Source organism: Salmo trutta, chromosome 26 (assembly GCF_901001165.1).
Source record: "Salmo trutta chromosome 26, fSalTru1.1, whole genome shotgun sequence".
NCBI lineage: Eukaryota > Metazoa > Chordata > Actinopteri > Salmoniformes > Salmonidae > Salmo > Salmo trutta.
This window is the reverse complement of record NC_042982.1, coordinates 39,376,449-39,395,805: the sequence shown is the minus strand read 5'-3', so window position 1 is coordinate 39,395,805 and position 19,357 is coordinate 39,376,449. Positions and strand designations below refer to the sequence as shown.

General features: G+C 44.7%; 1 protein-coding gene and 1 long non-coding RNA gene across 2 annotated transcripts in view; one reads left to right on the top strand and one right to left on the bottom strand.

Annotated features, from left to right (window-relative positions):
- lekr1 (Leucine-, glutamate- and lysine-rich protein 1) overlaps positions 1-19,357 on the top strand; it is a 52,945-nt gene that overhangs the window by 7,736 nt on the left and 25,852 nt on the right. Inside the window, exon 2 of the mRNA XM_029715909.1 lies at positions 673-876. The gene's annotated coding sequence lies outside the window, so the exon portion shown is untranslated. The remainder of the gene's footprint in view (positions 1-672; positions 877-19,357) is intronic.
- LOC115163750 (uncharacterized) lies at positions 11,916-12,610 on the bottom strand. Its single transcript, XR_003869810.1, has 3 exons — positions 12,251-12,610; positions 12,016-12,154; positions 11,916-11,935 (listed from the first exon to the last, which is right to left on the bottom strand). It is a non-coding gene; the product is annotated as an uncharacterized LOC115163750 (long non-coding RNA).

Sequence of the window (19,357 nt, the reverse complement as noted above, 5' to 3'; positions counted from 1 at the left end):
TGAGATGGGAGCTCCCCTAACAGGTAGTCTCTATGACAGGGTGTAGATGAGATGGGAACTCCCTGAACAGGTATAGTGTCATTGTGGAACAGGAAGTGGCTCTGAGACTGTGACTCTTTCCAGGAAGTCCTTGTTTTAGAGACGTGATGAATGGTCTGTAACACTTGACAGAAACACCACACTGATGGTGTGTGAAGGGAACACTTGTCTCTTATGTAATGTGAGACGCTTCTGACTCTTATCAGCACGTGCTGCGTACCGGCCCTGTGCTATCAGGGTAGAAACACGTACCTGCCCATCAGAGGCCACTGTCACCGCTCCTGTCCTCCCTGTGCACGGCAGCCCTATGGGTATTGGAATCTCCTGAAGACACAAAACAGATAGCTTTTATACACTGGGCAAGTGGCAGCCACCACCTGAGACTGGCAGAGGCTGCGTTCACAACAATAACTGTTCCATCCAGTTACATTAGGCCTGTATGTTTTCGGCTTCTTACACACCATGTTTCCCCCTCCTCTCCTCCTCCTCCCGCTCCTCCTCATCTTCCTCCTCCCCCTCCTTCTCCTCCTCCTCCTCCCCCCCTCCTCATCTTCCTCCTCTCCTCCTCCTCTTCTTCCTCCTCCTTCACCTCCTTCCCCTCCCCCTCTTCCACCTCCCCCTCCTCTTCCACAGGCTGTCCCAAGAGCTCAGGGAGAAGGAGGAAGGCTGGTTGTCATGCCAATGCAGGTGTGACTCTCTACAATCACAGCTGTTGGCATGTCAACAGAGAGAGGTGGAGGCAACCCGGAAGTACTCTGGGGCTGAGCAGGAAGTGGACGCTCTCAGGAGAAAACTAGAACACGCCCAACAGAAGAGCAAAGACCTGAGGAGAGACAGGTGTGTGTGTGTGTGTGTCTGTATACATGTGATTTCCTCATACCTTAATGACTTTGTTTATGTGAGAAGCCTAATTACACCTGTATGAATGTCTATGTTTGTTATCTCACCTGTTTATCCCACTATTCCCATATGTGTCTGTGTGTGTTAGATCACATGTACACCTGTGTTTTATTCCCATCTGTATTCCCATTCTCCCTCTTGTATATCCCCAGTCCCAGGTGTCTACTTGTCTGTCAGTACATGATTCACCACTGTGTGTATGTGTGTTTGTGTGTGTTATCTCACCTGTATACATACCTAGGGTCCTATTTCATCTGGTATCATTGCAAGTCCATTTCCACCTGTCATTAGTCACCTGTTTGTGTGTAAACTGTCCTGTACACATCTCATATTCCCACCTATTTAATGTCTAGCAGGTCTACTCAGCTCAGTGTATATGTAGTTGTGCCTCGGTTAGGGCTCTGCTGGGCTCCGTCCCACATTGTGGGTAATTCATATTTTCAGCTTTCCTATTAAAAGGAACATTCCATCAGAATCCAAGTCACACAGTGTGAGATGAACTGAGATTTTCCCTGGGTTATAGAACTGACCACACACCAGTCCTGGCCTCAACACACACTATCAGGTCAGATGTGTGTGTGAATGTGCATGCATATTGTTTGTGTTGGATTTTGGGCCAAGGTGTTCCACTGAAGCTAAACCCATAAAACCCAAGGTTATTTTATATAACTAGGCAAGTCAGTTAAGAACAAATTCTTATTTACAATGACGGTCTACCAGGGAACAGTGGGGTTAACTGCCCTGTTGAGGGGCAGAACGACAGATTTTTACCTTGTCAGCTCAGGGATTCAATCCAGCAACCTTTCGGTTACTGGCCCAACGCTCTAACCACTAGGCTACCTGCCGTCCCATTCTACTGAAACTAAACCTCTAAAACCCAAGGTGTTCTACTGAAACTAAACCTCAAAAACCCAATGTCCTGAGCTGTATGCAGTGGCTGGACATTTTACACTACTGGGACATGGGCCCATTCTGTTATGTAAGGACAGAAACCACCTTGGCTGGGGGACTCTGTCCAAATCCAACCCCTCCTATCCCCCTCCCTGAGAACCTTCTCCATATCTACTCGTAGTGAAAGGATCAGATGTTTGTAAATAACATGGTGGAAACTTCACTTAGCTTTCCAGAGGAACATGTATTACCGTAGAGGAAGAAGTCAAAATACATGAAACTACGAAAAGAAATGGCCACTTCCTGTGACCTCAGATAAACTGAGCTGTAGCTTGTGTTTTTCTGTGTGTGTGTGTTTACTACCCCAGAGAGGAAAAAGAGGAACCCTGACTGTACTCACCCTGTGTCCTTACCACAAACACACACACACACACACACACACACACACACACACACACACACACACACACACACACACTCACACGACATGCAATGTTTGAGCACACAGCAGCAGACAAACACACTTGCAGACAAACACTCTCACACCAACAAGATCTCATAGTTTCCCTTCGAAATTCGATGTATTATGGATGAACGTCTATTTTTTTACGCATTTATTCTGCGTGGTTACGGATTGAACAGAAACAACTGAAAGGTTATGGTTTGGGGAAGGTTTACAACAAAATGATTGTCATCGTCGTGTGTGTAGGTGGCAGGGAAGTCAGGCGCAGGAGAAACCAACTTGGTATAACTGGAGTAGTTTATAGAAATAAAAAACAAACTCCAAAACCAACATGCATAAATAAAATAACATGGGTAAAAAATAACCCGTCGCACACCAATACAAAATACACGAGCACATAACAAACAAACAATCTCTGACGAGGACATGAGGGGAAACAGAGGGTTAAATACACAACATGTAATGAATGGGATTGGAACCAGGTGTGTTGGAAGACAAGACAAAACCAATGGAAAATGAAAAATGGATCAATGATGGCTGGAAGACCGGTGACGTCGAACGCCGAGCACCACCCGAACAAGGAGGGGCATTGACTTCGGCAGAAGTCGTGAGAGTACACCCCCCCCCGACCGCACGTCGACACCGGCCTCGGGGACGACCCGAAGGACGAGGTGCAGGGCGATCCGGATGGAGACGATGGAACTCTCGCAGCAGGGAAGGGTCTAACACATCCTCCACCGGAACCCAGCATCTCTCCTCCGGACGGTACCCCTCCCAGTCCACGAGGTACTGTAGGCCCCTCGCCCGACGTCTCGAATCCAGGATGGATCGAACGGAGTACGCCGGGGCCCCCACAATGTCCAGAGGGGGCAGAGGAACCTCCCGCACCTCTGCCTCCTGTAGCGGGCCAGCCACCTCCGGCCTGAGGAGAGACACATGGAACGAGGGGTTAATGCGGTAATGTGAGGGAAGCTTTAACCTATAACATATCTCGTTCACTCTCCTCAGGACTTTAAACGGCCCCACAAACCGCGGACCCAGCTTCCGTCAGGGCAGGCAGAGGGGCAGGTTTCTGGTCGAGAGCCTCACTGCGGTGACGGTCTGCGCCAACTTTCTGGCGCCGCACGGCGCACTGAAGGTGGATGTGAGCGGCGTCCCAGGTTTCCTCCGCGCGCCGGAACCAGTCGTCCACTGCAGGAGCCTCGGTCTGACTCTGATGCCAAGGGACCAGAACCGGCTGATACCCCAACACACACTGAATGGGAGAGAGGTTAGTGGAGGAGTGGCGGAGCGAGTTCTGGGCCGTCTCTGCCCAGGGCACGAACGCCGCCCACTCCCCCGGCTGGTCCTGGCAGTAAGACCTCAGAAACCTACCCACATCCTGGTTAACTCTCTCCACCTGCCCATTACTCTCAGGGTGAAAACCCGAGGTAAGGCTGACCGAGACCCCCAGACGTTCCATGAACGCCTCCCAGACCCTTGACGTGAACTGGGAGCCCCGGTCAGACACCATATCCTCAGGCACCCCGTAGTGCCGAAAGACGTGTGCAAACAGAGCCCCACAGTTTGTAGGGCCGTAGGGAGACCGGGCAAAGGGAGGAGACGACAGGACTTAGAAAAACGATCCACAATGACCAGGATCGTGGTGTTACCTTGTGAAGGTGGAAGATCGGTTATGAAATCCACTGACAAGTGCGACCACGGCCGTTGTGGAACGGGTAAGGGTTGTAACTTACCTCTGGGTAGGTGTCTAGGAAACCTTGCACTGGGCGCACACTGAGCAGGAGGAAACATAAATCCTCACGTCCTTAGCTAAAGTGGGCCACCAGTACCTCTCACTAAGACTGCGCTCGTCCGACCAATCCCAGGATGACCAGAGGAGGGTAACGTGTGGGCCCAGTAGATCAATCGGTCACGGACAGCAGACGGAACGTCCAGACGTCCAGCTGGACACTGAGGGGGAACGGGCTCTGCACGTGACGCCCGCTCAATGTCCGCGTCCAGCTCCCACACTACCGGTGCCACCAAACAAGAGGCTGGGATTATGGGAGTGGGGTCCATGGACCACTCCTCTGTGTCATACAGCCGGGACAGTGCGTCTGCCTTAACGTTCTGGGAACCTGGTCTGTAAGAGAGGGTAAACACAAAACGGGTGAAAAACATGGCCCACCTTACCTGGCGAGGATTCAGTCTCCTCGCCTCCCGGATGTACTCCAGATTGCGGTGGTCAGTCCAGATTAGAAAAGGGTGTTTAGCCCCCTCAAGCCAATGTCTCCACGCCTTCAAGGCCTTGACGACAGCCAACAGCTCCCGGTCCCCCACATCATAGTTTCGCTCCGCCGGGCTGAGCTTCTTAGAGAAGAAGGCACAGGGGCAGAGCTTAGGTGGCGTACCCGAGCGCTGAGAGAGCACGGCTCCTATCCCAGCCTCAGACGCGTCCACCTCCACTATGAATTGCAAAGAGGAATCCGGATGAGCCAACACAGGAACCGAGGTAAACAGAGCCTTCAGTTGCCTAAAAGCCCTGTCTGCCCCAGTCGACCACTGCAAGCGCACCGGACCCCCCTTCAGCAATGAGGTAATGGGAGCAGCTACCTGACCAAAACCCCAGATAAACCTCCAGTAGTAATTTGCAAGCCCTAACAATCGCTGCACCTCCTTCATCGTGGTGGGAGTCGGCCAATTACGCACGGCTGCAATGCGGTCACTCTCCATCTCCACTCCTGACGTGGATAGGCGATACCCTAAAAAGGAGACGGACTGTTGAAAGAACAGGCATTTCTCAGCCTTGACATACAGGTCATGCTCCAACAGGTGACCAAGCACCCTGCGCACCAGGGACACATGCTCGGCGCGTGTAGCGGAGTATATCAGAATATCATCAATATACACCACTACACCCTGCCCGTGCAGGTCCCTGAAAATCTCGTCTACAAAAGATTGGAAGACTGATGGAGCATTCTTCAACCCGTACGGCATGACGAGGTACTCATAATGCCCTGAGGTCGTACTAAATGCTGTCTTCCACTCGTCTCCTCTCGGATACACACCAGGTTGTACGCACTCCTGAGATCCAGTTTAGTGAAGAAGCACGCCTCGTGCATTAACTCAATTGCCGTGGCGATCAGAGGTAGCGGGTAACTGTACCCCACCGTGATTTTATTGAGACCTCGATAATCAATGCACGGCACAGACCTCCATCCTTCTTCTTCACAAAAAATAAACTCGAGGAGACGGGTGAAATGGAGGACCGAATGTACTCCTGACGCAGGGATTCGGAGACATATGTCTCCATAGCCACTGTCTCCTGCGACAGGGGATACACGTGACTCCTGGGAAGTGCGGCGTCTACCAGGAGATTTATCGCACAATCCCCCTGTCGAAAGCGTGGTAATTGAGCCGCCTTCTTTTTACAGAAGGCGAGAGCCAAATCGGTATATTTGGGGGGAATGTGCACGGTGGAGACCTGGTCTGGACTTTCCACCGTAGTAGCACCAACGGAAACCCCTACAGACCTACCTGAGCACTCTCGCGACCACCCCGTGAGAGCCCTCTGTGGCCAAGAAAAAGTGGGGTTATGACAAGTTAACCAAGGTAGGCCCAGCACCACAGGATACGCATGAGTGTCCATTAGGAAAATACAAATATTTTCCTTGTGACCCCCCTGCGTCACCATACTCAAAGGAGCTGTGGCCTCCCTGATTAACCCTGACCCAAATGGTCGACTATCTAAGGTGTGAACAGGGAAAGGCACATCCACGGGTACAATGGGATCCCTAAACTTTGCGCAAAAGCTTGATCAATGAAATTCCCAGCCGCGCCTGAATCTACTAGCGCCTTATGCTGGGAACGCGGGGGGAAAAGAAATCAGGAAAAGTAACAGACACAAATATATGTGCAACAGAGGGCTCTGGATGAGAATAGTGCCTACTCACCTGGGGTGGCGCCAGAGTGCCCTGCCTGCTACCTCGATTCCCAGAGGAACCTACCCGGCACCGACCAGCAGTGTGACCTTTGCGGCCACAGATGGTGCGCGAGCGGGAACCCCCTCCGGTCTCCCTGTGCACCCCCTCTCCCAGTTCCCTGGGTATAGGAGAGGGGGTGCGGGAGGATGGAACCACCAGACAAACTCCAAAACCAACGTACATAAATAAAATAACATGGGTAAAAAATAACCCGTCGTACACCAATACAAAATACACGAGCACATAACAAACAAACAATCTCTGACGAGGACATGAGGGGAAACAGAGGGTTAAATACACAACATGTAATTAATGGGATTGGAACCAGGTGTGTTGGAAGACAAGACAAAAACCAATGGAAAATGAAAAATGGATCAATGATGGCTAGAAGACCGATGACGTCGAATGCCGAGCACCACCCGAACAAGGAGGGGCATCGACTTCGGCAGAAGTCGTGATAATGATTAAAAGTAATGCACTAGGTATCATCACTATTCATACACAGTAAATTTGAAAGTGTTAAATTTAACACTTAAAGTGTTAAATTTAACACTGTCAGCGAGTACATATGGTCCCACTCTACACAAAGTGAAAAGTACACTGATCAAAGTGTTACATTTCTAGTGTTGATTTAACACTGAGGAGTGCAAAAAGTTAACACTGCACTACACTGGCCGGTGTTGATCAAATTTAACACTAAGAGGTAATCAACACTTTGAGTGTTATAGTGACACTCACTAATGTTGATCTAGGGTGACTCCTATTAGAGTAAAAATGTGTTTACTCTATTCAGTGTTAATTTATTTACTCTTCCCCCAAGATTTTGTAAAAGCTCTTGGAATTTCACAATAAACTCAAGCAAAGCTGTTTCAACATTCAAATATGTTTATTATGACAAAACCATAAGTCTCAGCCCTGGCTTAAACTGTTATCAAGTGAGAGTAGAATGTAGTCAAAACAATTCCTTGCTCCATATGACATGAGCAAATCAATAGGTTTATTGGAAAATGCTGACATTTACATTCAAAACATATGTTTCTCACAACCTAACCATAAGTATCAGTCCTGGCTTAAACTGTTATTTGTCACATACAATTTGATTTGATTTGTTCTGAAAGAGGAACATGTTTTTGGGGCGGGGTTGGGTCAGCTCTTGAAACCGTATGTTTTTGATGATCATTTGCATGCATTTGAAGTTGTTTTGAAGAAAAGTCCACCATGCAAGGTATTTCATGTAAATGACATCATGTACCACAAACCTTTTGATTTGCTCATGTCATCTGGAGCAAGGGATTTTTTGGACTACATTGTCCCCTACTCTAACTTGATAACAGTTTAAGCCAGGGCTGATACTTATAGTTAGGTTGTGAGAAACATGTGTTTTGAATGTAAATGTCAGCATTTTCCAACAAACAATAGCCTTAATTTTGTAAAATACTGGCATTTCCATGACTACTTCACCACATATGACCAAATCAAGACGATATTCTATACCATTGTGCTTTAGCCATTTAACTGACAAAACGTTTGTGGGCACTGAGACATTCAACTTGGCAGCAATCTCATGGCTTTCTATCAGGTCATTGAGCCTTGACATCTTTCCTGGACCTATAGTTAGTCTATCCTGGCTGAACGTTTCCCAATGATATGCCATGTCATTTTTTTGTGTTTCTTGACTAAGGTCATAGTGATATTCATAAAACTCTTCAGTTGCTTTTTTTTAAAGAGATGATGTTTTGCCTTGTAGCGCGTACACCACGAGTGAAGAATGGGCCCAATATTCTTTATACAACAAGGATACTGTATCATGAAGTGGGGTTTCGGTAACAGATTTCTATCAGGAAACAAATACTTGAAAAGCCTAGGATGTTCAGCAATTAAGTGCTTCAGTATAGGAGAAAACACAATATTTACAATTTGTAGTAGTAACAGAAGAAGCTGCAAGTATTTATCATCTTTCTGTACCAGATCACCAAATATCAATGGCAAATTACGGAGAAGACACCAAGACTGAATAGCATTTAGACCCAAATCATTGCTCCCATCGTCCATTTTGAGTGCAGGTGGACGATTCCTCCTCTCTGTGTAACCATAGTTAAATTAAATGTCATGCATTATATCAACAGAAAAAGTGTCTGTGGTGTTGAAGTACTGCAGAGAGTTCAATAAGTAAGCATGCTTCACACCGTACACATGAGGTAGTGTTGGGTTTGACTGAAGAGTTTGACATTGGTCTGAGTGCATGTGTTTTGTTCGTAAAGTCACTCTTGGGTCATCCTCAGAGAACACAGTTTGAAAATCCACTTTCTCAGTGAGGCAAAAATGGCAACAATAACGAGCACTAAATGATTCCACAAAACCAAACAGGCACTACATAGCAAGAATATCTCCAGTTACTTGGGCAATACTGCCATGTATACGACCACTGAAGAAGGGCACTTCAATACCATCAGTCACAAGCACTTTCAAATCGCTTACTATTGGCTCAAGAATGGAATCAAATCCATGCGTTTTAAGGTCCTGGGTATGGAGGAGTGCACATAAGTTAATATTTACCTAAATTGAATTAAACTTTGGGGTAAAATGTCTCAAAGTAAAGTATATACCTTCCAACTTGTGAATAGCCTTTTTTGATCCCAGTGAATTAGCAGTCTCAAAGTCATCATAAAAGAGTTGCAATGCAAGAGGACGTCTCTTCATATATAGTCCATCTTCCAAATCAAAGTAAACTCCATCTTTAATATCATGCCCCGAGTTAAACATGCCACTTGTGTTTGTTCTTCAAAATTGACTGCAATGTCTGGAGAATTGGAACGTAAGAAAATGGATCAGTTATGACCATAAGTTCCAGTAGGGTTGTTTCTTCTATTGTCAAATCTAACACCAAGGACTTTCTCAACTGGTTGAACTGTTCCCCATTTTTGTATAAAATAAACACTGTTTTGATACCGAATTTAACAATGTGAAAGGATTTTCAATATCCTGAAAAGAATGTTGGATTTTTCTGACAGTTTCTGTGTCTTTTGAAGATATACGAGTGGTTGAGAGTGGTTGCTTTAGCTTGACCCTGTATCTCTTGAACTGCTTCTTCCATGGAAGATACAAAACTATTTACAGTTGTCTGACCTACACCTGCAGCCTGCATGTCAGAGTCTAGGTGATGTGGGTAAAGCTTTACTCAAAATCAATCTTCCAACAAGGAGAACGAAAATCCAGAATCACATAAACGAGACAACTGACAACAATATACACGCACAAAACCATGATGGCTCCAGAGGGTTAAATAGGGAAATAATTAAAATGTAATGGGAACCAGGTATGAACAATACAGACAAAACAAATGGAAAAATAAATGTAGATCGGTGGAGGCTAGAAAGCCGGTGACGTCGACCGCCGAACGCCGCCTGAACAAGGAGAGGCACCAACTTCGGCGTGAGTCGTGACACTGCTGTTGTGCAATTGCAGACGCACACTTCAAGTGTGTTCTTGTTAGATATTGGCACAACATGGTTACAACTAGAATTTGAAGGAAAATCAGCATTTCTTGGCTGATTATCAATGGCTGTATTAGCATCCAAGTTAGCGTTTAACAAAATGTGACAGTCTCCGGAATGTGCCCTGTTCAAATGCTTCCTAAAGCCTGAAAATGTGCCAAATACACAACAACAATCTGCTTGACCACATTTTAGTCTAAGAGTTCTACCAGGGCACATTCCATGCATCAACTTGAGATGCCTCACGAACAAGTTGGTACTTCCATGACTAGCTTGGCAAACAAAACACATCATCATAACTTATATCAGCATGATTGCAGGAGTCTAGCTCTGAGCTCAGCAACCCTTGGAGTCTCCTTAACCTTCCCAATGTCTATGTTGAACACGGTTGTCTGTATGAAGGCGGACATGTTGCTCAACATTGTATTGTAAGCCGTACCAAAAACAAAGTGAGTCTTGGAAAGCTCATCGAAGGCACCAAGAGCACTCGTTGACTTGTACGGCAAGGCTCGCTTGGTCCAGGATGATGAAGTAAGCATGGATGCTGCTCTTCCTGGTCCCGACTGCAAGAAGATATGGTTTGCGGCTCTGGTCAATCGCATCAAGGTGCTCCTGGATACTGGTTCCTGCCTGAAGACGACAAAAACAAACATCATCAATAGTTCATCATAACGGCTGCAGCACTGTCCATGAATAAGAATACCAATACAAACCTTTTGGAATATCACAAGATGCTGTTCAGCTTGGGATGCAGACATCTTGCCTGGTCTTTTGTGGCCTTGTGATGAAGTAGGAATCAAATGGAGCAGGAGAAGGATGGAGAAAAGGACACCGTCCCATCCGAAACAACGAGATCCTGATTAAAATGGTAAATTCCATCAGTGACATTAACATTTCAGAGTTATTTGACATATAAATGATAAATTAGGATCATCTAACCGTCGGTATTCGTGTCAGCTCCCTCATCACCTGCAGATTCTGCCATCTGGATCAGCTCCTGAAGTTCAGCTCCCTGAGTGGCCTTGCTTAGCATGATGATCGTTTGCTTGAATGTAGTTGGCCACCTCTCCAAAAACTTGTCTGATGTTCCCTCTCCAAATAGCAGCACAAAATCCTGTTCAATCTGAAACAAATAAGACAAAAACATTTCACTTTATACCTCCAAAACAGAGTTTGAGTAAATCACCAGCCTACACGTTAATTGAACTACTATTACTGGCCAACCTAAATTGGCATCTAGAGATTAAACACAATTTATACAACTTAAAACTGTTTTTAAAAAAGTCTTATCATGCCCTTCACATCCAGAAAGTGTGGAAATTGGGTTAGGATGGTGGAGCATTTACTCGGGTTGTGGGTCATCTTCTTCCTGTACTCAAAGGTCAATTTCATCTTCTGTTTGACTGTTTCTTCATCAGAAGAATGCTTCATAAGAGAAATGGCCTCTCGGCACTGGTCTTCACTCAGGGTAGCCAAAGTGGATGGACTGAACTCCCTCTCAGCAGTTGGCCCTCCAGAGTATAGTTGAGTGGGCCGTTTCTCCGATGAAGCCAAATTCCTCTGAGTGGTTTTGATTCTATACGAGAGGTACCCTTCTCCACTATTAGGGTCGTAATAATGTTCCTTAAGAAAATGAACATGGTTACTAATCTTGAAAGAAAAAACAAATGACGAAGTCCCATTTGCTCAGATACCATATGAAACGCAGTTATCATGTATACTTGCGGTGTAGGGATCCTTCAGGTATGGGAACAAGGAGACGATGCCTTTCGCAAACGTTTCTCTAACACTGCGTGGTGGTGATGTCCTGACAAGAATATAACGTTATGTTTAGGCGGCAATCAGAATCACCACAAGCAGCATTGGTCCCCAGTCAGCTAAATATCAGGAGTGGTTTTTGAATCAGTATCATGCCCATCGAGTTTGATACAAGAGAAATCTTCTACCAATAGCAGTGGATGGTCAGCAGTAGCCTAACCAATTATGTGACTGAGATACTGATACAGAAGTCATTTTTAACATTCAGCAGATATGGGAGCAAGTAATACTCAACAATTTTCATTATGAATCTTTGCTTTAAACGTACCCATGAGTCAGTCAGTCAGTCAGTCAGGCTTTTAGTTTCAGTATTCCTTGATGACAACCTCTCCACCAGTCTTTTTCTTCAGTATGCTCTCTATTAGCTGTAAAAAATAAAAAAATAAAAACAGCAGTGAATGTATTTGATGCCAAGCGAAATGGTAGAATGAAATTACAAACGTACGTTTTTTTGGCTTCGTCATTAGATCTTTGACGCTTTCTTGAGGGGCTTCCATCCTCGCTCAAAATGATTCTATCAACTGACTCATGGTCTGAACCACCCATCACAGAACTGGCAGAGACAGGACTCATCAGGGAAGATTCTGAAATACACAAAGATGACAATACAGGCATGTCAAATGTATGGTTATATTGAAAGTGATGCCACATGTAACCAAGACTTGAAAACCAGCACATACCTTTAAGCATCATTGTTCAGTGTGAGCTTGAAAACACCAAGATCTGGCCGTGTCACCACCTCCTCAAACACATCCCCATCAGCTTCAGTTCCAGACCCATCATACAGCTTCGCCTCTGATAAACTAGTAAGTGGAATCTCAAATTTCAGGAAAGCTGTGACAAACATTAAAACAACAACCTACAATTAGAATTGCAATCGTAATGGTAAGAGTAATCAGACTGACTGGTATGAAAACAATACATTTATTTCCAATCACAAATGAAACATTTACCTCCAATCAAAAGGTTTTCAAGTGTCAGATCAATGATCTTGCCATATTTTTGTTCACCATTGAATTTCACCCTGATCAGCAGGACTAGGTCTGAAAGCAGTTAATGTTACTAGATAAGGCCAACGTGGATGAAAAAGCATTACATTTGTATTTCAATCATGACACATTATGTAAGGATGACGACAAACATTTTCACCAATACTCCTTTACTTAGCAATGATCATTTCAAAGTATATTATGAAAATATTGGATCATGACCACAACTTGTCTGATATTACTTGAAGCAGGTCCCAAACTAGTCACTATTATGTGGTCATGTTCTAGGAGCAGTCTTGCAAGACCGCCAAAATCAACTGGTGATAAAGCGAGTGGGAAACGCAGTTAGCTAGACTAGCTAGCTGCCGATGCAATGGCCACAATAGTTATCTATAAGCATCATCCACAAGTCAAAAATGCAGAGTTATAATTTGGCTAAATAAACAACTCACCTTAATCAGATTAGTCATCAATATATAGTAAGCAGCCGAAATTAAGAGAACTAACTAGCATGAGGCGAAAAAAGCTTGGTGCTGAAATGAGAGGCCCATGGAACCACCACGTGGCGCAGACTAACTGCACATGACAGGGGCGAGCTAGTTAGTTAGCGTGCTAGCTATCTAGCAGCGACTTGCAAAAAGTGAAACGCAAGTAACATTAGCTGCACACACACACAATCAAAACTGTTAGAATTTTTATGTTACACTGCAGTCTGACAACCATATATCAACATAGCTAAATAATATCAGTGAAATAATTGTTTAAATTCACCTTTGCGTTGAACAAATGAGGATTTTGTTGATCTAACAATGGCGTCGAGAAAAGAGTTGTGATGACGTTTACACTTACTGAGTAAAAGTCTACACTAATAGAATAACATTTTACTCCTTAGCAATTAACACCATTTATCAGCACTGACGCTAGGGGTCATTTGACACTTCCAGTTGCTAAATCAACTCTATGGGAGTTTTGACACAGTGCATTTAACACTGGTGATTTTACTGTGTAGTATTCTCATGGCTTGCTTGAGCAATGTGAACTGCTGTAGTGCAGTGGTCTAAGCAGTGGCTCCAGCTCCAAGCCTCATGAGTGCTGGACGATAATTGTATATATCGAAGTTCTCCAGGCCTTTTCAAACGTCTGAAATTGTCATCTATTTCTAGTGACCAGCCTGCTCACACATGCATTCCAAGACGGCTTTGTTTTTCCATTCATAAAAGGGAACAGTTTGGCCACCACCATCGCTGACGCTCGCTGACCTGCAAGAGGACATTTTGTGCCCTTGTTCCCGAAAAAAAAATCTCTGCTTCCGCTTCCACCCTCCCAGCCCTCACCCTGCACTCTACAACTGTACACTACACCCCCAAACCCTAACCTTCTGCCCCCTCTAATGACCCCCTGCCTACCCCCACCCTGCGTGCGTGTGTGTGTGTGTGTGTTGACTAATGTATGAATAATTAGAACAAATGCCCTCTTTCACCCCACCGATCCAGCCGGCACACAATGGGGCTGTTGATGTTTTCCCCTCTTCTGGGGGAGGGAGGGAGCGAGGGGGTAGGGAGGGAACGAGCGAGGGAGGGAGAGAGGGAGCGGAGGGGGTAGGGAGGGAACGAGCGAGGGAGGGAGAGAGAGAGGGAGAGAGAAAGAACATGGTGGTTACTTCTCACGCTGTATAGCTCTTTGCACACTATACAGGACACACCATGCATCTGGCTGCCACTTTTACAGAACAGAGAACAAAAACTGTAAATCATTTAGAAGTTAAGAGAGGTCAAACATGTGGTGCCTTTGTCATAAGATGAATGTGAATGACCTGTCTGGTGGATGGTCAGTATGGGTTGAAGAATGAATTGCGAGCTCTGGTGTTTCTCTCTGTAGCTGCAGTGTGGAGATACTCCTTCTATAGCTCAAGATGTGGAGAGACTGATGGAGAGCAACTTCTCCGATTGATGGGTGTGTTTCTCAAGTTAGGATGGAAAGCAAAGTACATGATAGAGACACATGGAGAGGGGTTGGCACAGCAGACGTTCACACACACACACACACACACCCACACACACACACGTCTGTCTAGTAAAGCTGGCTGGCGTGAGAGAGAAAGTGCTCCCAGATTTACTCCCAGATGCCTGTCTCCACCCCGACTGAGAGGTGGGTTTGCACGCTCTGACACACACACACACACACACACACACACACACAGACATGCTCCAATGTCCCGGGGGTCTATTTGGTCACTGGGTCCGATTAGGCTATTGCTATTATATTTCCAGGTTTTTGTTGTTTTCCATGGTCGGGCCGAGGTCGGGATTACAATTGGTAAGGGGTCTTTCCCAAATTCCCCCCCCCCATCCCTACACACACACACACACACACACACACACACACACACCCTCACACACACACACACAAACAATCTCACATTCCCAGCAGCTGTTCACGCCCAAAGCCCTGCTATGGAACTCACAGGTCCGTATGGGGATCAGTGTAACACTGTGTTACCCTGGGCAACAGCAGGAGGAGACAGCAGTAGCGGCACACTGTGTCCATTAAACTACAGATGACCAGTAAACTACAGATGACCAGTAAACTACAGATGACCATTAAACTACAGATGACCAGTAAACTACAGATGACCAGTAAACTACAGACGACCAGTAAACTACAGACGACCAGTAAACTACAGACGACCAGTAAACTACAGACGGCCAGTAAACTACAGACGGCCAGTAAACTACAGATGACCAGTAAACTACAGACGACCAGTAAACTACAGATGACCAGTAAACTACAGACGACCAGTAAACTACAGATGACCAGTAAACTACAGATGACCAGTAAACTACAGATGACCAGTAAACTACACGTTACCAGTAAACTACAGAGAGGCTGTTGACTCTTCAGAAATATCAACACACTGTACTGTGAACATTTCTGTGCATCATGACCCCATTCTGCTCCAGAAGCAGTAAGCCGGGTGCTCAGTGATTGGTGCTCAGTGATTGGTGCTCAGTGATTGGTGCTCAGTGATTGGTGCTCAGTGATTGGTGCTCAGTGATTGGTGCTCAGTGATTGGATCGTTTGATAATAAGATGATTAGATGATGTGATGTGAGAGTAGTGTCAGTAGCAGGGGCTGACTGGGACCATAAATCGTCCCTTGTATTTCTAACCCACCAGCCCATCTTTTTCCTTGAGGCCCCCACACCGGATCATTTTGTTCCTCCAAGTCCCCACATCGGCCAAGTTGATGATCAATGGCACAAAATACACAAGTGAGACAGGCCCACTGGGCTAAAAATGGTACAGCCCATTTGGCAAATGCTTGAAATGCCAGATGGCCAGTCCGCCCCTTGTCAGGCATCGGCATGCTTCAGTTCGGCTAGTGCCTAGCCGGCTCCCTTAAAATACTTTCTCTTGAAAAACGAGAAAAAATAAGCTGTAGTACTGTTTGTTCATTTTGATATGCCGTAGCAGAATACACTTCCACAAAATAGTCAGAATTAATCTAAAATAACTCAAGAAATCACGTTATTGTCAAGGAGATCTTAGTCGCGTAATTTTACATCTAACTAAGATGTTTGGTGCAGTATTGAATAAAAAATTTGCATGAAAACGAGTCGACTCTCGTTGAATGAAAACAAATACTATTGTAGAATTCCTACTGTTGACCAATCACCGTAGACTTCGTCTACGAACTTCGGCATGCCTCCAAAAATTTTACAAAATGTCGTCAACAGCTAATAGGGATCCTAGTGTGTGAGTGAGTTGAGTGTGTGTGTGAGAGAGAGAGAGAGAGAGAGATTGGGGGTGTAAGTGCGGACATTTTAATAGCGCTGCTTTTGAGTGCTGTCATCAAATTAGACCTTGGTTACTCTTGGGAAATATAAATCTCTTAAATATTTCAACACAAACGGTTTTCACATACACACACACACTTAAAAACCATACTTTAAAGATGACAGCTTCTCCATCCTAGAGGGAGAGATCAACAATTCCCATGCCCAGGGACATGTAATAGTCTGTGGTGACCTGTCATGCCAGAACTGGACAAAAACCTGACACCCTCAGCACACAGGGGTCAAACACCTACCTGGAGGTGACAGCATTCCCTCCCCCATATGCCCCCCTAGACACAACTACGACAACATAACAAACAAAAACGGGTCACAACTCCTGCAGCTCTGTCGGATGCTGGGTATGTACATAGTCAATGGTAGGCTTCAAGGGGAGTCCTTTGGTAGGTACACCTACAGCTCATCGCTTGGCAATAGTACTGTAGACTACTTCATCACTGACCTCAACCCAGAGTCTCTTAGAGCATTCACAGTCAGTCCACTGACACCCCTATCAGATCACAGCAAAATCACAGTCTACTTAAACAGAGCAATATTCAATCATGAGGCATCAAAGCCAAAGGAACTGAATAATATTAAGAAATGCTATAGATGGAAGGAAAGTAGTGTGGAAACCTGCCAAAAAACAATTAGGCAACAACAAATTCAAGCCCTTCTAGACAATTTCCTGGACAAAATGTTTCACTGTAATAGTGAAGGTGTAAACTTGGCAGTAGAAAACTTAAACAGTATATTTGACCTGTCAGCTTCCCTATCAAATCAAAAAATGTCAAGCAGACAACCTAAGAAAATGTAAAACAATGACAAATGGTTTGATGAAGAATGCAAAAACCTAAGAAAGAAATTGAGAAACCTAACCAACCAAAAACATAGAGACCCAGAAAACCTGAGTGTACACCTTCACTATGGTGAATCACTAAAACAATACAGAAATACACAATACAGAAGTACACAATACAGAAATACACTACGGAAAAAGAAGGAACAGTGCGTAAAATCATCTCAATGTAATTGAAGAATCCATAGCATCTAACCACTTGCAAAACTCTAAACAAACAACATCACAAAGAGTTATCTATCCAAAACGGAGATCTATCGATAAACCTTCTCCAATCTTTTTGGCCCTATAACAAATAACAAACAGCAAAAACATGTACATGATCAAATACAAATCTTAGAATCAGCTATTAAAGACTACCAGAACCCACTGGATTAATACAGGACAAAATTCAAACCCTCCAACCCAGAAAGGCCTGTGGTGTTGATGGTATCCTAAATGAAATATACAGAATACGAATTTCATTTGGCTACACTTAAACTCTTTAACATCATCCTCTGCTCTGGAAAATTCCCCAATATTTGGAACCAAGGACTGATCACCCCAATCCACAAAAGTGGAGACAAATTTGACCCCAATAACTACCGTGGGATATGTGTCAACAGTAACCTTGGGAAAAACCTCTGCATTATCATTAACAGCAGACTCGTACATTTCCTCAGTGAAAACAATGGACTGAGCAAATGTTTTTACCAAATTAGCGTATGACAGAACACGCATTCACCCTGCACACCCTAATTGACAAACAAACAAACCAAAACAAAGGCAAAGTCTTCTCATGCTTTGTTGATTTAAAAAAAAGCTTTTGACACAATTTGGCATGAGGGCCTGCTATACAAATTGGTGTGAGGTGGTGATGGGGAAAAACATACAACATTATAAAATCCATGTACACAAACAACAAGTTTGTGGTCAAAAAACAGACACCACCATACGCAGACCTGGCTCTCAAGAGAAGACAGGCTATGTGCACACTGCCCACAAAATGAGGTGGAAACTGAGCTGCACTTCCTAACTTCCTGCCAAATGTATGAACATATTAGACACATATTTCCCTCAGATTACACAGACCCACAAAGAATTCGAAAACAAGTCCAATTTTGATAAACTCCCATGTCTATTGAGTGAAATACCACAGTGTGCAATCACAGCAGCAATATTTGTGACCTGTTGCAACAAGAAAAGGGCAACCAGTGAAGAAAAAACACCATTGTACATACAACCTATATTTATGATATTTCTTTATTCTTTTGGAACTTTTGTGAGTGTAATGTTTACTGTACATTATTTATTGTTTATTTCACTTTTGTTTATTATCTTTTTCACTTGCTTTGACAAAGTAAACATATGTTTCCCATGCCAATAAAGCCCCCTAAATTGGAGGGAGAGAGAGAGAGAGAGAGAGAGAGAGAGAGAGAGAGAGAGAAGGGAGGAAAGGAAGAAAGGAGAGAGGAGGAGAATGAGGGACGAAATAACTTCATGCAGCATGATACACTGGTAACCCCAGTGCAGTCCCTTTCTCTCTCTCTCTCTCTCTCTCTCTCTCTCTCTCTCTCTCTCTCTCTCTCTCTCTCTCTCTCTCACACACACCCTTCAACTCATTTCACATGAATCAAAATTGGTTAGTGTGTGTTTATAGGTACATGTATATGATGGGCAGTTAAAGACATGCTCCGGAACTTTGGCCACTAAGTATGTTTTAAACCTCCCGCTTTGGGCTGGATTTGTCGTTCACACATGCATTATCTTTGAGTAGAATTACTGTTTTACCTCAATTAGCCACTAAATCCCTAGTTTGAAAGCAACTGTTTTTCTTGAAGTTGTGCTGTGCAGTTTTCCTTACATCTTCCCCCACATGGGCCTGCTAGCAATTTGAACTCAACCAATAAGCTACTAACGTTGGCCATCAAGCCAACAAAGTTATTCCAAGATGAGTTTTCCAATTAAGTAAATGACCGGTTCCAGAGCTGTATCTACCCTTTCCCACCTGGACAAAAGGAACACCTATGTGAGAATGCTGTTCATTGACTACAGCTCAGCGTTCAACACCATAGTGCCCACGAAGCTCATCACTAAGCTGAGGGACTATGGGACTAAACACCTCCCT